This window comes from Pezoporus wallicus, unplaced genomic scaffold (genome assembly GCF_028554395.1).
Source record: "Pezoporus wallicus isolate ANWC-B61680 ecotype Strahan unplaced genomic scaffold, APGP_CSIRO_Pwel_v1 contig_8000, whole genome shotgun sequence".
Lineage (NCBI taxonomy): Eukaryota > Metazoa > Chordata > Aves > Psittaciformes > Psittacidae > Pezoporus > Pezoporus wallicus.
Window position 1 is genome coordinate 909,637 of NW_026635009.1, and position 23,921 is coordinate 933,557.

At 39.1% G+C, this 23,921-nt stretch overlaps 1 long non-coding RNA gene across 1 annotated transcript in view; it reads left to right on the plus strand.

Moving 5' to 3' along the window:
- The window catches only part of LOC130595866 (uncharacterized), a 176,880-nt gene that overhangs the window by 21,633 nt on the left and 131,326 nt on the right, over positions 1-23,921 (plus strand). The window lies entirely within an intron of this gene.

Here is a 23,921-nt window from a genome sequence, read left to right on the forward strand (position 1 = left end):
TGTAATATAACGCCAAGCTAAAACTGCATGCTTATCAAAAGGTCTGTATGGTTGCAGTTTGGGAACAGAGTCGTCTGCCATTTGTAATAAAGACTCATGGAGTATGATTTTTGAAGTCTAGTCTTACAAAACCCTCAAGTGAAAAGAGGTAAAAGGCAAAGGAGAAAAATTTGCTCTCCTGTTCTGCTCCTGATATTAAACAAATTATGCTTAGTTCAGGGGAAGGGCACATTCCTTCTGTTTACTGTGGTACTGTGAGGTGACGGAGAAGAAAAGGAAGAGAAGAAAGATATGAGGAGGAGCTGTAAGTCTTGGTACCTAGATTGGTTTTTAGTTTTGTTTTGTTGCTGGTGGTTTTTTCAGTGGCTACCAATTTTAAATATCATCACTATTGAAATAGTTATTTGTAATCTTTGAAGGCAGCTTCTAGCTATCACTTGTGTTTAGTTGGGAAAATCTAGACAGCACTCCCATCATCTGGTGAATTCCAGCATTGACTGAATACATGAAAGTGTAATAATTCTGCAACAGCTTAAAAGGCACTGTCCTCAAATTCTAAGGGGATGCAACACTAAAACTTCCAGACAATGTTAGACCTTTTTCAATAGTTTTAAAGAGAGCCTGTAGCTGGTGCTTGCACATTTTGTGTGTTTGTGAACATTCAGCTGGGTAATGACTGTTTCATGCAAACAGAGGAGGGATTTCAGAACTCATTTCATGAAATCAGGCCCTCAGGTATGATACATCTGCTTTTCTCTGCAGTTCACCTACTGTATCTCTTAATCTCTCCCCTGTTAAGCTTTCTACAGTAGAGTAATAGCAGCAAACATAAAAAGAAAAAAATTACATATGTGCATCATTTCTTCCAATATTATTGATCCTACAGCAAACAATGATAGATTAAATGTTCTAATTTGAAAATGCAATTGTAGAACCTTGTAAGAAAGATCTCAAGCATTATAGTTTCCTTATGAAAATCTTGCTATTAACCTCTAGATTACATCATGCATATTGCATTATACTCTTTGATCTTGTTGAGGCAAAAGCAGACATAACGGCAGGGGTGTTACAGTGAAAATGGACTGTTGGAGAAAGAAGTCTTCTGGAATTGAATGTCAGTTGTAGGCCAAAATATCTTGGACTAAGGTATTAATTCTCTTGATAGGCAGAAAAACACATAACGTTAACAGAAGACATTTTTAAAACAAAGTTTGCAGAATTTTTTAATTAGAAACTCAAATTTCCATTTAACTTTTTTCATTTATTAGCAGTCTGTAACTAAAATGCTCTTCTGCTTATTCCAAGTGAATATTGATTTGCAGTTGGGTCATCCCAGAGCAAGCGTGTGATTAACTGATGGGAGTACTGGGTTGTCTTTGTTCTGTCCTGTGTTTTTAACAGCAATACATTTGTGGGGTACATACACTGCATGGCTGGTTGTTCGGTCTGGGAGCAGGCATAGATTGCTGTGAATAGATGACACAGTGTCATATTTGGTTTGGTATGTGAAGTAGAATGTATTTTTAAAATGATACCTTTAACCCTTGTCTGTCTCTGCTTATAACCATAAATTCCAATTATCTTACAAACACTGCTCTTTGTTCAGCTTATTCTGCCAGATGTAGAGATGTGCAAAAATACTACTCCTTCAGGAAACAGAGCCAGAATTGTCTTTTTCTTGCAAACAAAGCAATACTTTGCACTTCCCAGTATGATGTCTTCTTAATTAGAGAAGAGGCACTGCTGAAGGTCAAAGCCTGTGACACTTGGATTTCACTCAGGGTGAATCTTACCCAGAGGAGTCACCAGCTTCAGCTGTCACAGAGATGCTTTGGCACTGAAGGCAGAGCTCCTGCTTTCAGAGTGCCTGAAGAAAGAATCAGAAAGACGATGTGTATCACATTTCTCTGAGATACTGTGTGATTGCTGCCTGAGCTCTGAAATCCTTGCTCTTAGGTGCTGAATTTTTAGGCTTTAGAGACTGGGGAGTTATTTTTTTTGTTCATTTGTTTTTTTTTACAAACAAAATTTACAAATCAGGTGATTTTTAACTTACTGTTTTGTGACTGTTCTGTAGCAAGAATGGCCATTAGTGATCAGCAAATATATACATGCTGAGGTTTTGTGTGATACTGTATTTTCATGGTGTTTTCATGGAAGGGTTTTCATGGAAGATGTTAGCCCTCTCCCACCAAATTTCGATTTGGGAAAAAAGATGTGTTTGCAACCTAGTTACATGCAGAAGTGGAGAACAGAAGTGTAAATGTAATGGTGTGCAGACCTTGGAAATGGGAACCTGTGAAATGGATGCTGGTTGAGATGTCCTGGAAGGAGGGGAAGTTTTGTCTTTACCCCCAGTGTTCATCTAGCAGAAACACAGAGAACCATAGCCAAGGTTTGCACAGAACGGATGAGAGCTTTATCTTGCGTAAATTGGTGCAGTTCAAGTAAACTCAGCTCTGGCTTCAGCTGACATAAAGGGATGTTGGTCCATTTTTCTCTCATTAGGGTAAGCCTGTTATGTTCTCAAGCAATTCCATGTATTCCAGTGTTAATTTCAATATTGGAATTTGACAGAAATGTTCGTTGTACTTGCATAGTATAATTTTATATAGTTATTAGGTCTTTGTTCTATCTCAGCTAAATCTCTGCCTTCCATTCAGATGATAGAAAATAATAAGTGCACCTCAGAATTTTTCCTTGAAGTATCTATTTGAAACGTTTCCAGGAATTGAGTTTATAAAGGCTACAGCGTATCCAGTAAATGGTCTTTTACTCTATAGCTAACACTTTCCAGATGCTTTAGGTTGTTAGGACCATTCAGAAAATTTTCTAGTTGTTGCACTAGGTACGCTGTATGTTTTCATTTGTACTTTGTAATGGTTCTGAATCCTGCTCAACTGACAACATGTGCCTTCTCACAGGGCAACTTTATTCTCTGTTATTGGTATTTCTAGAATTTTGATGAAGTTTTTGTTTTCCATGCATTTTGTCAAGCAATATCCTAAGTTACAGGTAGGAGATCTCCAGTGGTGTGCGATACCTACGCTAGCCTTTACAAGTTGATAGGATCAGAAGAGGGAGATCATTAGCCTGAGCTGTCACGACAGGTCTTCAGTGCCAGGAAGTGTTTCTTAATGCCAATGAGAGAGGCATTCCAGTGATATTTGCAGGTGAAAAAGTAAGGTAACAACATAATTAATTTCTGTAGTAAGTTGACTGCTATCTAGACTAGGAAAGGATCCATAGGGACTCAGCTAATAGATGAGAGACTGAACAGGCACCGCTTGGGCAGCCTGCATCCTTGATGTGACTCTGCTGAGCTTTGTTAGTGTTTCAGCTGGGGAGAGGCTGCTGTTCTTTCCTGCTTTATGCCCTGGCTCTGCAATTACTTTGTTCAAAATAAGAGTCACTGTAAAGTACTGTAAAATTCAGCATATTAAAGAATATCTATTGTTGATCCAGCAACAACTTTGGTTAAAAAAATATTTGTTTATAGGACTAGAATATCCTTTTGAAGGAGAGAAGTTTGATCTAGGTGGAAGGCTTGCTTTCACTTACTTCATTGCCTATGCTGAAGTTGATAAACCAATTAAATTTTTATTTTGCTTCCTCAACTTTGTAATTTAAAGATTTCCCAGATGTTTTTACATGGTAGGATTTTCTCTTAGAGAGAAGTTCCTGTTGCAAGCTTCTCTTACAAATAGGTTTTCCCAGTAATCTCTAAATTGTTTGGCATATTTCTATTCTACTGTCAAAATACAATGGCTTAATATGGATCTACCAGTCTTACTTGTCTACAGTCATATATGTGTATGCAAGCCAACTCATTTCCACCAGTAGAGCTTTAATCTAGAAAATTGGATCTATATGTCTGCACTTATTGTTGCATTTCTGTTGGAAACCTGGCAACTCTTTAAACACTTTTACTATGGCTAAAATAGCAGTTAGAGCTTGTCAGGGTAAGGTGTGTATTATATAAATATGAAATGTATCTGCATAAAGAATAAAGCAAACTTTGGAAAATGTTCTTCTCTGGATAAAAGGTATAACTTTGCAAGGTTCTTATGTATAATGGGAAAAGTTCTTGAAGAGACTGTCACTATAACAAAACTTGTAATTGAAGTTTTTCAAGCACTATCAGAGTACCTTCACCTCTAGTATTCTTATTCTGTTGAAGAGATGTAAATATCCCCTTGATATCTGCTATTCCATTATATTCATGAAGCTGTGGGCTAATGCATACAATTCAGTTTTATGCACATAGATTTATTAGTTGTTTTTTTTCCAAGATGTCTTTTTATCTTGCTAGTAAGTAGTCATAAAAGGTGTATTTTCCTTGTCGTATGTCAGTGAGAAAATTTCTGCAGCTTTAATTTTAGTAAAATGTTTAAACCAGAACATCAACAACATCAGTATATCTATCATCCCAGCCCGCATTTGAAGTAAACATGCAAGGTATGAAAGGCATAAACTCTATAAATGTATTTGTATTTAAAATCTCCTTGGATGATAACCTTTGAGGAAAAAGTTGTTCGCGCAGTGATTGAGAAGCAGCCTGACTTTTTCACATTGACTCTTGCCAAAATTACCTTTTGCACAACAGTGAACAAAAACCTAATTTAATTTGTTTTATGATGCATAAAGATGAGCTGGAAGGGTTTGTTTATTCCTTTCCTGCTTCTTGACCATAGTCATATTTGGAGCAGTTAATCTTCCTTAGTTTTGCTGGACTTGTCCATTAAACATAGAAAAGCTTTTTAATGTCCTCTTTGTGTAATTTTGCTTCAAGGAGAGGGGTGTGTATGTATCTTCATTTTACTGTATAAACCTTTCTTTCTGAGCAGTTTTCATTCTTTGGCAGAAGCTGGTACTGGTAAAACAAACAAGCAAAACAATTATATTGTCTAAAACTTTCTCCTTATTTCACTGTTTACACAGAAGTAGAGAATAGTATCTATGGTTGCTGGTGTCCTAAATCCTCTATTTGCATTTTCTTAGTAAGATGTGATAATCAGCATTTCTTCGGTTAAAAATATTCTCTTTTACATGTTGGTGTTTCCCATACCTTGTCATCATAAGGAAATAAAATACCAGTTTTCCAGTTCTCCTGTCACTTCTTTTTCCTTTCCATTTATTTATTTAATTATTTATTTATTGTCCTGTTATTAGATGTAATAGGACAAATTGGTCCACACCAGGCACAGCTATAGGTTGGCAGAGAAGAGATTCAGAGCAGCCCTGCAGAGAAGGACTTGGGGGTGTTGGTTGATGAAAAAATGAACATGAACCAGCTTCAGTGTGCGCTTGCAGCCCAGAAAGCCACCCGTATCCTGGGCTGCATCAAAAGAAGCGTGACCAGCAGGTCAAAGGATGTGATCCTGCCCCTCTACTCTGCTCTCCTGAGACCTCACCTGGAGTATTGTGTGCAGTTCTGGTGTCCTCAACATAAAAAGGACATGGAACTGTTGGAACAAGTCCAGAGAAGGGCCACGAGGATGATCATTGGACTGGAGCACCTCCCGTATGAAGACAGGCTGAGAAAGTTGGGGCTGTTCAGCCTGGAGAAGAGAAGCTGCGTGGAGACCTCATAGCAGCCTTCCAGTATCTGAAGGGGGCCTAGAGGGATGGTGGGGAGGGACTCTTCATTAGGGACTGTAGTGATAGGACAAGGGGTAACGGGTTAAAACTTAAACAGGGGAAGTTTAGATTGGATATAAGGAAGAAGTTCTTTCCTGTTAGGGTGGTGAGGCACTGGAATGGGTTGCCCAGGGAGGTTGTGAATGCTCCATCCCTGGCGGTGTTCAAGGCCAGGTTGGACGAGGCCTTGGGTGATATGGTTTAGTGTGAGGTGTCCCTGCCCATGGCAGAGGGGTTGGAACTTGATGATCTTAAGGTCCTTTCCAACCCTAACTATTCTATGATTCTATGAAACGTGGCATGTTTCTGGGTGCAGGTGCCTTCATGCTTCAGTCATTACCTACGTCATTGTTAGTCAAACTTTAAAAATGTTATTCCGCTGCTACTCATTAATCTGGCATCTAACTGGAGATGTTATAATTAAGGTGGTGGCAGGATTTCCATTACTGACTATTTTCTTCAGCAGAAGGAACAGTTAGTGCCTGCCAGCAAAGGAAATAATATATGATGCTGGCTGCCTGGTGCAGCCATCAATTCAGTCCTCTGTCTAGCTGAACTCCAGTCTCACTGTCCTGAGATCATCCCTGAAAGGCAGCACACAGGTAGGGAATGCTAATTAATTATTATATGCATTCTAAGGAGTGTAAATAACACATGGATGGGGCACATAGGGGCTGATGAATCGCTTATACTCCACCCAGACTCCTCTTCCTGTCTGTGTCCTTCAGCCCTGTTCTCTCACAGGCTGGCTGAGGTGGTGGGGGACTGCATCCTGGGTGTGGGACAAGTTGTTTTTTAGTAAGTATTCACTCAGTTAAAAAAATGCAGCTATTCAATGAAACAGACTGGCGGGTTTCAAAGGAAATGAATTGCATTCAGATTTGCAAAGCTACAAAAGATATTAAGCTGACGCTTGTAAAATAATCATGGCATATGCCATCAATGTCACAATATATATATCATCTTAACAAATCACCTCAGTTAGTATTATTGGTTTGTACTGAGTTATGCAGACAAGGAACTCAAGTTTATTTGTGAATCACTTTTTGCCCACTACGTAAATCAAGAAATGACATTTTGGTGTTTGAAACATCTGCCTCTTTTCTCTTCTTTATTTTGTGTTTTCACTTTCTGAGTGTCTCACTCCTTTGTGAGTCCCACACTGCATATAGCATACTTTATTTTCTGAGACTTCTGGCCTCACAGATTAACACCAAGGAGAGCACATTTGCATTTGGCATCACATGAATGTTTTTAGGAGGATCACACAGCAGTTAAGGCTGTGTTCTGAAAGGATCCTGCCTCTTAGTGCCATGAGCTTCCAGAAGGTCTGACCACCTGTATGGTGTATCCACACACCATCAGAAAACAGGGTTGGGGTATAGCTTGTAGCATTTACATTCAAAAAAGCATTTATCATGTAAAATCTCTATGAAGTTGATAGCTCTCATTTCTTTCATCAATGTCTTCAGCTGGCCACTAAAAAGGGATAAATGTGGTTTACCTTTATTTTGTACACCTTTGTCAAGACCATTCCTGCTCTGTAGCAATCCCTACATTGAGTGAGACTGCCTATCTGTTTATGGTATTTAGTAGCAAGTTCATGCTGACACTGTCTTGTGAAGTTCTCATTTACTAAGGCCTCATCTCCCTATTGGCAAGCTGTTTTCCTGCTTTGGTACAAATGCAACAGTTCTGTGAAGGCCATATCAGAGCCCATATTACAGCTTTACCTGTAATTCCATTATGACGTTATCCTTTTTCTCTACCCTTTGCTTTTAGACCTAGCATTTGTAGTCAGTTTTCCATTTTCATCATATGTCACTTTTGCCCTTTGAATTTTTATTACCTAAAACTCCTATAGACCCTTTGACATCCTCCTTCACATTTAACCATTTGCTTGTTGGCCTTGTTATCACTGTCTGTCTTCTCAGTCTGCCTAACTGGATGTTTTTCCTTTCAGTGTAATTTTTCTCCTTTATGCTGTTCCTTGTGTTTAAAGACAAATTTGCAAAGAAATTTAAGTCTGCTTATTTCAGAGTTTAATTATTTTTCTTATTGTTCTTAGTGATCTGTGACAGGTATGGCAGCACTTGTTCATTGTGTCCTAAGTGAGTTAGATCTAGATTTCTGTAGTCCTTCTTCAGGGGATTCTTTTGTCCAGTCAGAATCATCTTACTGTCACACTGCAGTGCTCTTGAGCTTTGGGTATTGGAGTAAGAGAAGAAAGCAAGCCCTGTTCTGCTCTGAGCACTGAATTTGGTTTGCATTGTAGTGGAGAGTGGAGGGCTTGCTTTAAATACTTAAGAGGATCTGTTCTTCCACTGTTACATCTTCTTTCAAGACTTTAGTATATTCTTCATTACACTGGCAACCTCTGTCTCTTCCTCACAACCTTGATTTTTGTATTGCAGATCTATCCCTTCCTATGTCTTCTGTTCCACTGAATGCAATTTCACAGGCATGGTTTCTGAGGTGTGATTCCGTGTCATCTCCAGTGCCAGGCAGAGCACTTGTTTGTTCTCTTCCCTTCTAGCAGCTGCCATTGGTTCTACATATTCTGCAGTGCTGACCTACATTTCTACCTCCCCATGAGCTTTTCCACTTCATCTTCTTTGAGGGTTGTGGAGAGAGGATTGATCTGCAAGGCTGCTCCCCTGAATTTAGAGCAGAAGTGTCTGCTTCAGACTTGTATCACTTTATAACCACACTCACTCACCCAGAGAGAAAGCAGGTAATTCTGACTTGGTTTAACCATTTCCAAATACACATACTTTTTGGCAAGTTACTGTCCTACAAACTAGTACATAAGTTGAAAAGTCATTTTTAATGAATCCTTTGCAGTACAGATGGTGTGGGAACATATTGCCAGTTGTGCCAGTTCCTGAAGACTGATGGGTGGTATTTACAGTCTCACAATTTACACTTGTGTGTGGTAATTGGATTTTTCTTAATTAGGGGAAGTGGGTGGACAGTTTTGTCACTTAGCAATGTCCTCACCAATTAAGAGGATCAATAACTTTCTTCATGGAGCCTCTAGACCAAGTATATGCAGAGCAGATACTTGAACTGGAATAGATGAGTAAGGTAATTGCTTATCTGAGTTGTCTTCAGTAAATGAATGCTATGTGCTAAAGCAGAGTCTAGTTTCAGCTGGATGCAAGCCAGCAAATACCTTTTTTCTGTCTAGCTGCCTTTTTTTAATGCTATTTTCTTTCTTATAGATAAATGAACTGTGCAGAGTAAGCCAAAGACCCTCAAACACAGAAATCTTGCCTAGTACCATTTTTCTTTAAGTTTTAAATTATTTTTGTTATTATTTTAAAATTATATTAAAGAAAACATAATCTTTGTACTGCCTCTTCTGCACCACCATCATTTTTACCTTGTAAGGCATGCTGCAGGTGACCCTGGGGAACAGGTGGTTTCACGGTGTGTATTCTCGTGCTGCCCTTCATAGAGCTGGAGTTCAAATTGTGCTCAAAGCCTTGTGGCTGCTCAATCCTGATTCAGTTAAATGTGAATTCCCAGAGCTGCGCTGTGCTTTCCTTTTAAAGCACAGAAAATACTAACCTGTGAGACTGTTGTACCTAATGTTGTCTTTTTCCAAACATAATTTTTTGGTTTTATCTTGACTGAATAACTTAAATGATTGAATCTTTCTTTTTTTATTATTTATTTTATTAAAAGAGGAATGCAGGAGAGTGGTATTTAATTTACAATTACAATAGCCACCCCATTGTTGTTATTAATAGTTTGCCATTAAGAGACTTTCATCCTAGAAGATCAAAAAGCACTTTACAGACAATGTGCAGTGATGACTTAGATACTGCTGAAATGAAGCTGTCTCCATAGGGAAATGCAGAAGAGCAACAGAAAGGCTGGGGTAGCCTTTTAAGAAAAGAAACAAAATGAAAAGCGGTTTCTCTGCTTAGAGGGAAATCTTGAACTGTGTGGGGAGGTGTGATAACTGGAAGTGGTCATCTGGGTGATTATTTCCTTGAGCTTTATGTAGATTTGAGCATATCCAGGTGGGGCATGGGAAAACCCTTAGCCTAGATTGGAAAAGGTTGTGGTGTAAAAATGAAAAACTTGCAAACAGTTCCATATTGCTCCCTGATTCTACTTCCCTCCATTCCCAGAACAGAGAAGCACTGGGGAAGAGAAACTTCAGACTAGTATTGCGATTAACAGCCAAGAGCTTTGAGAGTAAATGACCTTAATTTTTGTAGGTGAACCTTGAAGAGATGGATCTCGATGAATAGTTTCTAATGACTGATACTGAGAGGTGACAGGCAGACTGGGGACTGTGGAAATGATGGAGACCTCCAGTGAATATGAGCTATTGAGGATGTTAGCATCATTTGAAAATTCATCTGATTTTAATTAAAGAAGCCAAGTGGGATTAAAATTGCAAATTAAGCTATTGAAAGCTATTGAAATTGTCTAAGCAAATAGTTTTATTTGCCCTCAGTTTGTACTGTTCAGCAACTGACATTATTATTTGGATCACAGTTGTTTTGGAGGTTTTTACTGTGTGTCAATTCAGGATAAAGCATCTTCTTTCTCTTAAAGAACGTAAAAAAGTAGAGAGAGTTTTCTGCCCTGTCTCATTAGCTTCCTCCATGCCACACCATGCAATGGAATGTTTCATAGTTTTCACTGCCTTGTTCCTCTGGAAGTTAGCAACTCCTTGTCCTGTAATAGTGCATTGAGTTATTTCTTCAGATAGCTATAGAAGAGCAACAGATACCAAAATGCTGTATTGCTTTCTGTCTCTTTTGTCTTCAGAGCAGCTTTTTGAAGCAAGTACAGACCCAGGTTAATACACTACAATTAGACTTTAACCTACAACAGCTTATAGATCTTATGTAAAGACACCGAGTTTTATGAGAAATAAATTTATGAACAGTGTTTTCAAGCCAAGAGGGCTTTGAAACCCATCCTGTAGATGGTCTCTGCTGGGAACTGCTGCTCACGTGGCTGAAGTTGGCTGCCCAGGGGAGCTGCTTCTTTCCTATGCAGGTGGTAAAATACTTGGTATTTTTTCACCAGTGTGTGCAGAGAAGTTCATTAATTGGCCTGTCCTTCATCCATTCTTGCCAGAACTCTCTGCCTAACAGACATGGATTTTGGAAGATGGATACGATAACATCATTATCTTGAAATAACTGATGCACTACTTGATCTTGCTGTAGGCATATTTATTAATATATAAACTTGATTGCTGTAGCCAGCTTCTCAGCCTGCTGGATGGGTTTTTAAGCTCCCTTCACTGCATGTGTATGGAGCAGTTGGGTTCCTGTTTCACATCACCAACCAGGTATTAGATATGGCAAGAATCCCAGCCCAGCTCTGCTGCTGGAAGGAACCTGCGTACCTGGAAGTGAGGAATAAGTGAAAAGCCAGGATGCAGCAACCTTGACTCCTTCTAGAGTCCTTTGCATTCATGACTGCTTCAAAGACAGTTTTGTGAGCTAGACCAACAACCCATGCTTTGCAAGTCACCCTAGTGAGTGAAATCACTGATAAACAGCAGCTATTCCAGCCTGCTGTGAGCAAGAGCTACAGTAAGAGCTTCTACCTTTTGATGTTTTAAAGAACTTCCAGGGCATTCAGAGTGGGATCTTAAATGCATTCTTCAATAAAAGGAGAGCCCTGTGAATCTTTACCCTTGTTTGCAAGTTGCTAGAAATAAAATTACAGGTAAATTGGGGGTCTGAGAAATCTTAAAGGAATGTTAGTTAATGAAGCGTTGCAGGTTTTTACAGCTGGAGCTCAGCAGCAGGGTACACAGAAGGACAAACTGGAAAAATGGATAAGGGGCTGCATGATGCTTGAAAAAATGAGGTATTGGAGTTAAAATACAGTCTGGAAATGATTAAAGTTATGATCATAAGCATGTTATTCATGAGAGGGTAAGCAGGAAAATCAAGAAATATTTATGCTCTTGTGGAGACTCATTAAAAGGATGGAGCACTGATTACAGAGGATTTCAATTACTTCAAGTTTGACTAGAATAAGAATTGTTTAATGCCTGAGAAAAGACACATGTTGTAGTGTAAGATTGTTTTCTCTTTTAATTTATATAAGCAAGTCAAAACAAAAGAATATCTCAGAGGATATTTTGGACATAGTCCAAGGAAATGAAGCAGGACCTGTATGATAAATAAGATAGATGCTGGTGAGCTTTTATAAGGTTGAGTGATCATAATGCTGTTGGATTTGAAATATTCATGAGGCTACAATATGTACAAAGAGTAGTGGCACAAAAATATTAAACTTTGAAAAGTCAGTATTCAAAGAAGTGTGAAATAAATAGAAGAAAATTGATGGGGATGCAACTATTGTCCCCAAAGCTGTTACAGGAGAATGGAGGAAATGTTTTTAGGAACAGATAAGAAAGATGCAATCTACATTCTTCCCAATAAAATGTAAATGTCAAGCATGTCATCAATCATCTCAAGGCAACATTGTAGCAGTGAAATAGAAGACTGCAAAGGGATTAAAAGGAAGAACCAAACTTGGTAAATTATATAAAAAAGAAAATAACGTAGGAGCAAAAATAATGCATGAAGAATACAAAGTGAGACTTGCAATACCATAGAAAATAGCAAGGCAATTATGTTCTGAAAATGAAACTTTCTTCTCCCTAAAAGTCATAATGGGAATTAGACAGATTATAACCAAGTGAAGTTCAGTTCAAAAATAGCCCATCTGTTCCTGACACTTTATGGCTTTCTAATATGATTTTTTTATCCCCACATACCTCAGTTCTTATGCTTCAGAATTATAGTTTGCATGGGTTTGCTGACCTACCTTTCTGACTAGGATAAGCTCTAATGAAGATGCTGTTTGTGACTTTATTGTGTATTTTTCCTGTGCAAATTACCAGTTAATTCCTAGTATTCTCCTATTCCTTTTATGACCATGCTGCCCATCTTTTGAATTTACTAGTCTTATCCAGGATATCAATATTTTAAAACTAGATTAAGTTTGACTCTTCGTGCTTGATTAAGGGTTAAATGGAAACAAGACTCTCTTCTCCCCATGCTAACCAGGAGTATTTAGACATTGGGTTTGAAATTAAAGGTTTACACAGCTAGTCTAACCTGCATAACCACCTCAGTGATGTCCCTGGTGTCTTGCTCTGATAGCCAGAAAATGATATTTTGATTATCTGAGGAGCAAGACCAAAGCACACATACTGATATTGCCAAATATAATGTCTCGTGATTATGCTTTTTCATAGCAAAGGGGGCTTTAAGCATTAGGTTACTCTCACTCTTCAGGAATTTAGAATCACATGTTCTCAAAAATGAAATACTGTTTGCTCACAGTCACTATTTTCTATTAAGGGCATGAAAATGGCTGAAAACATCAGTGTAGAATTACTAAGAGAAAGGGAGTCAATCAAAATTATTTCCTGCTTTACTGATTGCTGGTACTTCTTGGCTGGCTTAGCAGAGGTCCTATGCGCACAGAAGCAGCCTACTGAAGTCCACGGAGTTATGCCAGTGCTGAGTATTGTTTGAAATCTTTATACGTGAACAGAATAGAGCTCTCTCAGTATGAACTACTGTATTTTCTCATTAATTTGCTGATGATTTCAGTTCCTTTTCTGCAGTAGTTGCCAAGTTTTTCCTCCTCGGCATTCTGAATGATGCCTTGTTTTGTAGCAAATACCTCTTCTATCTTTACATGCAATATTAATTATATGTCAGTGGCAAAGACCTTGTGGGATCTGATGGCTCAGCTGTGTAAATGATTCAAATTCTTTATTTGAACCTCATTTACTCTTTTCTTATGACTTACTCTATGCCAGGAGCAGTAATTACATATTTCTTATGCAAGACTGATGGTTCCTGATTGTTTCACAGTTATTCTAAAGATTAACTAGTGTTATCTGCTGTGCTCTTCGATTGCTCAAGTGGAGTTATAAGATGTCTCACATTTTTGTGTCTAATTAACAAGACTGACAGATCTGGAACAAAAATTAACTTGAGACCTTCCTTGTCTCCTGAACTAAAACTGTGTTTTTAAACAATGTTGTAGCCTGGCATCATTAGAATTTTGTAACTCTAAATTGATCTTTCAGACTGTCAAGGAAATCTTCTCCATGACTGCAGTGCACCAAAAGATTAATATCCGGTTCTAATCACTGTTTTATTGAGGTTTTTTCATTTAAGTGAGAAAATGGTTTAATGATCACTTATTGTTGACCACCAGCCTGCTCTTCATAAAAGACTGAGTCTCTGTCAGGGGAAGGGAACTTTTGACCTCTAGCACTACTGCTATGCAGCTGAAATGGTTACTTCTGTTACTGGAAGGCTCTGTTTTCTACAAATTGCTGTCATTCTGATTAACCAACCTTCCACACTATTCCTTTCAGGTATATTCTGAACATATAAGTCAGTGTTTATAACTTGTCCAGGATTTGTCTTATGTCTGAAATGCCCATGTGTCCCATGTCAAAGACAGACTTCTGTGTCTGTTCAGGAACTCCTACCTATCAAAATGAAAAAGAGAATGACAAGAAAAAAAGAGACAGATGAAAAACAAGTGGTGAAAATGAAGTCAGAAGAGTTGATATCTTTCAAGGTTGAAGCAGGCAAACATGTAAACAAGCTGGTTTTAACTCTCTTCCAGATCATTCCTAACTCTTAATTTCTGTGGCTGTGGACCTGAAATTGTGTATAGAGAGCTCAGATGTGGCTGATGTACTCTGGGACAGGGATATTATATTTTAAAGGCATCCATCTGTGAAATACGGTTTGGAAAACACAGCTTGCAGCATAAAACCTCCAAGCTTTGCCTTCTCCCTGTCCTGTTTCCCCCTCTCCATGAGATCTCTGCTATATAGGGGGCTTCGTTTTTTATGTAAGAGTCATTCCACAAGATCGCAGGGAAGTACTAGAAAAGCAAAGATTTAGTATTTTGTAGTTTAGAGGCAAGTTTGGTTAACTTTATTCCAGTTTTATATTTGTGGAATCTTGTTGGTGATGATAAAGATCAAAGTAGCCTCTCCAATTAGTTGTACATATATACATCAGTGGAGATGTTTCACAAAGTCCTAAATATACTGACACTGTAGTGAAGACATGTCTTTCAGTGTAGTCTTATGGGTCTGCCAGGTTTGGGGTTCATCCCTGTCGTGGTTTAAGCCCAGCCGGTAACTCAAAACCATGCAGCCACTCGCTCACTCGCCTCCTTCTTCCTCCCCCCACTCCCAGAGGGATGGGGAGGAGAATTGAAACAATGGAACTCCCATGGGTTGAGGTAAGAACAGTCCAGTAACTAAGGTATAACACAAATCACTGCTACTACCACCAATAATAATAATGATAAGGGAAATAACAAGGGAAGAGAATACAACCGCTCACCACCCGCCGACCGATACCCAGCCCAACCCGAGCAGCGATCTAGCACTTCTGGGTAACTCCCCCTAGTTTATATAGTGGGCATGACGTGCTGTGGTATGGAATACCCTTTTAGCTACTTTGGGTCAGGTGTCCTGTCTCTGCTTCCTCCTGGCTTCCCCTCCTCCCTGGCAGAGCAGGAAACTGAGAAAGTCCTCGGTCAGAATAAACATTACTGAGCAGCACTAAAAACATCGGTGTTATCAGTGCTGTTCCCAGGCTGAAAGTCAGACACAGCACTGCACCAGCTGCTAAGGAGGAGAAAAAATGACTACTACCGCTGCACCCAGGACAGTCACAGATCAGCTTCCTGGATGCCAGCCCAGCCATGCAAGTAGGAGTGTGCTATACAGAAAAGTTACTGCAAGTGCTGGACCTGGCAGGGCTTCTTTCTTTTTGTGTCTTCTCTTGGGTTTTCAGTATTTTGACCATACCATTCAATGGGTATTATTTTTTTCCTCCCCTCCCTGTTTTGTATTTTTTTTTCTTCCTCATTGAAGAAAAACCTTTGTACCTTTCTTTTTTACAGGAAATGGATTCTCCTGCTCAACCTACCTTCAAACATTCATTGTTCTGTGGCTGATTTAATATGCTCACTTGCGTGCTTGATAACAGGATAAATGTCATGCTTATGAACCCATCTATCTTGAAGTACTGAAAGGAACCCAGTATCCATCAGAGCTGGCAACTACTCCTTGTGAGTCAACTCCAGGAGAGTCACAATTATAAATATGTCTGGTAGTGGGTCCACGTTTTCAGCTGGTGTAAAAAGCCTTCCAGCTAAGTCAGTGGAATTGCAACAATTTGTACCAGACAATGAGATCGGTCTCACCAAGTCCCTTGTTTTTGAGATGAAAATGTCCCATTTGCTCTGTGATGTGAAATGGATGTAGTGTTTGTACAATTCATGGTATAATCGATATCTTTTTTAAGACCACTAAGTATGTGGGAATCTGATTCTTCTTCTTGTAGTTTAGGAGACAAGATTTGGAAGAGAATGCTCTTGCTTTAATTTTCTTTACCTGTAAAAGTAGTTTTCAGTGCTCATTTATCATCTCTTAAGTATTTAAGATATGTGCTGAATTTATGTGGTATAATGTGGATTTATGGGCTGCATGATGTGGTACTAGGCATACACACTGAATGTCTTGCTTGTTGTACCACTCCCTGCTTACCTTAAAAATTCTTTCTCAGCAAAGTTAGTCACCAACTTGTTGAACTTGAGATTCCTCTGAAGTCTCCTCCTTCTGTGATAAGAACCTTTTGATTCTGATTCACTTTTCACAGGAGAGCAGCTTCACTGTTGTTTCAATGGAAATTATAAGCCTTCTACTTATTCTGTGGGTTTTTTGGTGCAACCACTGCAGTTTTAGCCAACCTAATTTAATGGCTAAGTCAATAGTGCTCATATCTTAATCATTCTTTTCTTCTTTAAAACCCGTGTAGATTCTGATCTTTACATTCTGGGGAAACTTCCTTTCTTATAGCATTACAAATATTCTGAATACATCACCAATATGAGTTGAAATTATATATAGAAGAGAACAGTGACCATAATTTATGAATAAATATCTCAAAAATGCTTTCAAAATGTTAAAATTGAAAGGCAATAATAAGCTAGGCTGTTGTCCTTGGTCAGTGTGTACAGAAAGATGGACATCAAAAGAATCTTCTTTAATTGAAGTTGGTTTGAAATTAAATCTCTCCAGTGTTAATACTTGTAGGGATGAGGATTACTCTTCAACCCATTTATACCTCTGGTAATGAAATCTAAGAATTTGCTGCCTTATAGGGGTGTTGGGAGGATAGGAAGATTTGATTGTCTGTCTTGAGACCATATTATGTTAATTTTTCTGCCTAGACTATGGAAGCACAAAAAGCAATAACTTGCTTATATGAAGACAAAATTCTTAGTACTGTTGTCATGGAAACAAAGTGGAAGCAGCTCCTTTCCTTGAATAAATTCAATAGCCAGGCTAACAAAGACTGAACACACAACTTGTATACATGCTCCCACTGAATGGTACTGATAATGCTGCAGCAGTCTGCAGCCGAACGTCCAGACATTGCGCATGTGTGGGGGAGCTGGGACTGTAATGCTCCATTTTTCCCAGAATAGTTGAAGAAGGGACCTTGTGTTGTTGTTGTTTGTGCTGGAGTGGGAGAAAAGGACAGTATTAATTTGTTCAGTCAGATGTCCACAGAGGCGTTACTAGACAGGCTGCCCTTCATCTGTATTTTATGTTGGGTTGATTCGAAGTTCAAGTTCATTAACCTTGGTAGATTTTCATTTCTACTCTGAAGCAGACTTCAAGAGCTGTTCATTGGTACAAATCCTATTTGTGCATACAGAGCTGGGTAATTATATTTGAGAAATCAAGGAGAAGCAAGCCCAGGAACTCTAAAGGAATATAATTCGTCAGAGTATCCCGAAATAAACTATGGAACACTTGAGAAGCTTCAAACAGAGATCACTTCATGCACAGACATAAGAAGTTTCAGGGAACTGAAGCAGCTAAACTGAAAGTATTGTGTGGCATTGTGCAGCCTTAAAGTGTATTTTGTTCTTTCTTTGAAATCAATTGGCATCTGGTGTTGTGTTGCCTGAATGTCCCTTCATTACTCTCTTCACATTATTAAATGTGAAAAGGACAGGAAATACCTTTGTAAAATCTCATGCAGATTGGTTTTGGCTTGTGCAAGAATTCCACGTTTGAGAAGCCTGACAGCAAGTACATTTTGTCAGCATTGCAATGTGTAGTCAGTATGTGTAGATGCCATGGAACAGCAGGCAGTATCATCGAAGTTTATTACCATAGCAGCTTAGTAGAGTTTATTTGATTTTGTTAATCTCAGTCATGACGTGTTACCAGAGGTTCATGTACATTTTATGTTGGGTGCAATGGGAAGCGTAGGATGAGAGATGAGCGAAAGTTATCCATATTTCTGTTGATGCCTAATATGATGTTAATTGGCTTATGTAGTAGAACATCATAGAATCATAGAATAGTTAAGGTTAGAAAGGACCTGAAAATCATCTAGTTCCAATGCCCCTACCATGGGGGTGGACACCCCAAACTAAACCATGCCACCCAAGGTTCTGTCCAACTTGGCCTTGAACACTGCACCAGGGTAAGCCAGTACAGATGTGGAGGTAGCATCACATGCTCGAAGAAGATCTTATTTAAATTTTAAAAGATTGAAGAGTGAATCCCTAATTCAATTAAGAAAAAAATAGTCTCACAAAAACATTACTTTGAATCTGAATTGCATTTTTTCAGTTAAAATCAGGTGAGTAAATATCTGAAGAATCCAAGTTTTAAATGTGTTTGGCTGTTGCTCTTTGTTTGGTGTGTATGTGGCAGGTGGAGTCCATTCCTGCTTATGTACATCTTTCCTTTCTTATGTTGGTGTAGTTTGTAAATAAATAAGAAAAAAAAATGGTAAGGGTACTTTTTTGTTTCTTGCTCCTGCTTCTTGGTGTTAACCTTGTGTTTATTGATTTGCTTTTATTCTGGAGTTGGTGGGAAAGTTTCCCATTGCCTTCTCAGGGAGGATGTCTGACTGCAGGCATCTCAGTATGCTTCAGTGGAGGGGAAAAAAAAAAAAGAGAGAGAGAAAAAAGCTGTCTTTGCTTACTGGGTAAAACTGAGCTCTTGATCTCTCTTCGTACCTTCCACATCTCTGTCTTGCAAAGGTAAATAAAATATTACAGCCGAAGGAAACAATCTCCTTTGCTACAGAAATTTGAACAGCTGCACATGAAAGGATAAAAATGTTTTGCCAGGTTAATCTCATATGATTTACTGCCTATGCCTAATCTGTTTAGAAGTAGCTATGAATATTCTAATACCTTTTGGAATTAGTGACTAGGATGACAGCAGCTGAGAAAAGCTGTAAGAGCTTTAGGATGGCTGCCTGTGAAACACACACCTGCCTACATGCCTGGAGCAGTTGCAGTCAGACTCTTGGAACAATGAAAATTCATTGTTATTTGTTGCAGCAATAATAATGCTGTCTGTACTCCCAGGAACTTCTGGAAGAGTCAGCAAATACATGAATGACATCTGTAACCTGTTAAGCAAATTGATGGTTTGCATTTGGGGAGATAGTGATGTCAAGGAAGTTGAGGCAGAAACCCCCAGGTAGGCCTACCCCAGCCCTGCAAACTGATGGCAGTCCCAGCTCATCTGCGAAGGTGGGCTCTCTCTCAGTTCAGTGGGGAGATGCACACTGAGTATGGGATAGGTAGGGCATAGCACCCATGGGTTAGCCTACTGCTCTGATAAACTCCTAAAACTGACATGGGGCAATATGTAATTATACAGTAGGGGCATATATAAATATATTATTGGTTTCTACCTGAGGAAAAAAAAAAAAAACCTAAACCAAACAACTTTTGACACAAAATTTATCTTTCTGTAGATTTATTGAGGCAATCTGCAGTTCATCTATCTACTAAGTTCATCACACTGGCTGAATTAAATGCTGAAGGTTGCTTAGGTGGTATCTGTGTAGGGTCACTTGATTTCTGTAAAATCCTATTGCTATACTATAGAAGGCTGTTCCTGGTTATGCTTTTTCTCTTTAAAAGAATGGAAAGATAAAAAGCTTCAGAGAAAAGAGTTACCTCTGAAATAGCTGTGTCCAGGAAGTGTCACAAAACACAAATACATGGTTACATTGGTTACATATTGTGTTGAGTTTGCAGTTAATTTTAGTGTTGAGCCACTGTCCATTAAAAGAAAAATAGCTGAGTAATTACCTATAGTAATTACATAAAGACGGAATGAGGTTAAATATATGCACATGTTCTTGTGTGCTTACACAGGCAATATTTCTCCATCCCCATCTCTGGGGTTGCAGTGCCTCACAGGAAGCTAATCATACAGTCAGGGATGCAAATGCCCAGCAGCAGCCTGCCCTTCCCTCCCAGACAAGTTGTGTAAAACTTCACCCCCAGCTGATGAAAGAGAGCAGGGAATATACAGGAGCGAAGACCCTGTCTGCTGCCCATAGCTGCAGGGGGATCATAAAGGTTTAGCTCTGTGCATGGCCATGATGACACGTGGATAGATGCGTTAGGATGAACCACCTGACAGCAGGTTTTGTTGTCACAAGAAAGTAAGACTGCAAGACTACTTACAATGCACATCAATTTTCATCAATTTTACTTTAAAATGAAAAGCTTAAATGTATTTTTTTTTTTTTTGTAGTTCTGTAAGCATCTGAACACATGCTTAATTTTTGTCTGGTGAGGAGCTTCCTCAATGTTTAGTGGTCCTGCCGTGCTACATCCAGGTCAGCCTGCATCCGGCACTGTTTAACATGCCAGTGGAGAGCAATGGTTTAGTCGTCTGCCAGTGTGGCAGAGCTGAGAGAGTGAGGACTGTAGAGATGATGGGCATAACTACAAAATCCTCTGATTAAGCCAGTTGTGCTACCAATAGTCCTTGAACTGAGGGCAGCATTGATACTCCAGAGATGTTTGAATCCAGGATTTTGAAAGCTTGAGCCTGGTGTGAAGCCCTTTTTAATCATCTTGCTGACTTCAAATCAGCAGATCTGGGCCTTTAGATCTGAACTACCAAAATGCAAATGTCACAAAAAACTTTAAAGGAAAATATGTACTTTTTTTTTCTAGATAGCTGTGGGATACAGCTTAATGACATTTAAAAATTCATTTTCCTGATGTATTTATGGTATGTTATAAATGTGTCTTACTCTTTGCAGTAATCACTGAATGCCGTTAACAGTACAGGCTTGCTTGCTAGACAAGTGCTGAAAATTTATGGCAGTAATTCTAAATACAGGCAATTTATACATTGCCAGAAGAGAGGAAATGTTCTTCCTATTTCATCTGAGTTTTTATAACTCTTAACTGCTAGCATGTTTCTACAGAAGATCTCATAAAACTTTGCAAATACATTCCCTAAATCCTGTATTTTAGCTGTTTGTTTTTGCAGTCACGATTCTTTATCAGTTTTATGTTATTTTGAAAATTATGACATTTTTGCAAACATAACTTTTAAATTTTTTAATCGGGACCTGATTTGAATTGGGGATTTCAGCAAAGGGACTTGTAACAGAGAAAAGTGACAGACTCTGTTACATGCAGCTGCTGCTGGTACATACCAGAGGAAAAAAATTACATTACTCAACACACCATAATGAGATGTAAATAATCTGTATCAGTGCAGGACAGAAACTGAGGTGTCACTGTGGGCCACTCACTGCGCAGCTGCAATCAAAACCACAAGTGCAATTCTCCAATGCATGAGAAATCTGGCAAATAGTGATCTAGGTGGGAAGCTGGTCTGGGGCTTGGCCAAGCCATCCTGCCCAGTCTGTACAGTGAGCTGCAGGTGTTTCCCTCTCTCCAAACTTGCAGAACTGGAGAAGGTTTGGGGAGAAGGGAACTGTTACAGAAAGAGACATTTAAAAAGCTGATTCTGTTATGGCAATTTATAATTTATTCAGGTGGGTTTGTTTGTGTTTTTTCTTTTTTTTCGTTTAAAAGCAATTTGTTTTTCTTTTTTACCTTTTAATATTACCAGATACATTTATCCAGGTGTTCTAGAATTTCTGACATTCTCACTCACACCACAGAACTTGTTGCCATGAGGTTTAACTGGAATCCAAAAATTCAGGTTGGAAATAAGTACCAGGACTTTCATTTACCAAAGTCTTTAGACAAAACAAAAAACTTGTGCTGCAGAGTTGAAGCTCGTTTTTACCTAATGAGAGTGGGGAACCGATCCCTTGTAGACCTGATTATTTGTTTTGAAATTGTCCTTGGAGCATCATGTAGAGTTCAGCCATAGGAGCACCCTGCCTGACGTGGTGCACTACAGGACCTGGTCAGAGATTGATCAGGAATCACTTGTATGACCTTCTGTAAAAGGCCTTGGTGAAATGGGAAGCAATCTTTCGGAATAAGTGATGGTTTAGGTCCTTGAGTACCTGAGCTTGATTCTTGGCTGTGCTGTGCTTTTTCTGCATTAATGTGGGAAACTCATTTGGACTTATTTCTAGCAGGGACAGTTGAGCTCTAAGGCTTGGATTAAACAGTGAAACTTTTAACTATTATACTTGAGTTACTAGTATGCTAATGCAATGGTTTGTCTGTATTGATTGCATGAGTAACAGTGAGCAATTAAGCTCCTGAATTAGCCACCTCAGTTAATTGCCAAAGGTAATTTGAAAGATGGATAACAGCCTAATGTAATATAAAAGGAGAAAGACTGTAGACTGAGCTAAATCGACTTAGCTGAGATCGATGTGTCCTCTGGCTTGTGGTGGGAGGGACAAAGCAGTAACATGAACTTGCTTTGTTTTTGTGCCTGGCTGTGCCAGAAAGAATACGTGGTAAACACAACGCTTTTTATTTTTCAGGGGGAAGCTAGCAATAGAGAGCAAAGCACACCTGATGTCATTTTCTCTTTGTTTCATCTTTTAATACTTTTGTAGTCTGGAGGTTCAGGAAAAAGTAAAGTACTTTGTCAACAGTGGTGTATGTTAGTCAAATAGTTGTCAAGTCTGGTGCTTTCAACAGGCAAGGAAGGGAGGTCCTTGAGCTCTCCTGCATTAGAAAGTCCTCTGTAAACCCAAATGTCCCTTAAATTGTAGGCTTTTATAGGTTTTTATACTGCCATTTGCACTGTCAGTATGAACTGTCAGACTTTGAGCTGGGAGAATCCAGCTTTGGATGTCAGCTCTGACATGGTAACTATAACTGGATGTAACACTTGCCTTCCATTTCTCTAGTCAGTTTGGAAATGTTTTGGCATCAGTTACAGCTGTCAACTGGAGTAATTCTGAGTCTTTCCTGCTAAATCCCGTTAAATCATGGGCTCTGTCCTAGCTTGCATTTGCTCCAGATACATCTGTTTACAGAGTGGCTGAATGTGTCTGAAGAAACAAAAAAAAGAAGTATTTCCATGTCACAAAGATACATATTGTGGCTGTGAAACTGTTCTGTTCAACTTGAGACTGGAAACTGAATTCAGAAAGTGGGAATCGCTGTGTAATTAACAATGGATTTTTGTGTCCATAAACACAGTCTATTGCAGGCACATAATTCACAAACGTGAAAAGCAAAGAGGTTTTTTTTTTTCTCCCCACCTCATGACAATTGTTAGAAAGCTGTGTAGTTTTCAACCAGCAATGAGACTAAAGAGGTTTCAGAGATTTCTGGAGGGATATAGAAAAGAGGGGTCAGGGCAAGGAGGTACAAACTGACGTTTCTGCTCTGCCCGGTTGTCACCCCATACTGGCAGTCCCATCTCCCCTGGGCTCTCATAGAACAGAGTTGAACCTGGTGCTGGGGAGAGATTCTGTGTCAGTATTTAGTATACTTCTGGGGAAAAAAATGAAGTGTTGGGAAAACTTTGGGGTCATATTGGTGTTCTTTGAGAAAGATGTCCTCTGTTGCATAGTGCCTTCTACTTCGGGTAAAATATTTTGGGGGTGGTAGAAACAGTTATGGCTTTTCCTTGCTCTGCTTCTGACCCATGTGAGTGGGAAAGCTTTTGACCCTTTGGCAGGGCAGGTCTTGTGCCTGCAGAGGGTTTGCTGTTTCCTGCCTTGCTCTGTGGGGCACAAGCAGGAGTGGCTTCTGTCTCTCTGAAGACTTGTACTACAGGAATTTATTTTCAGGCTCAATACAACTCAAAATAGTTCTCTGAAAACCTGTAAGACATTAAAACTATAAAAATGAATACAGTGCATTCTCTGAGTAGACAGAGACTTGTGTTCATTTGCCAGGTAGCTTAAGTGGTGGTGTTAAGTTGTTCCTTATTTAACACATCTTGCCTTGGCACTTGAGTTTATTTATTGCAGGTGTTTTTCTTTTAGTCTTGT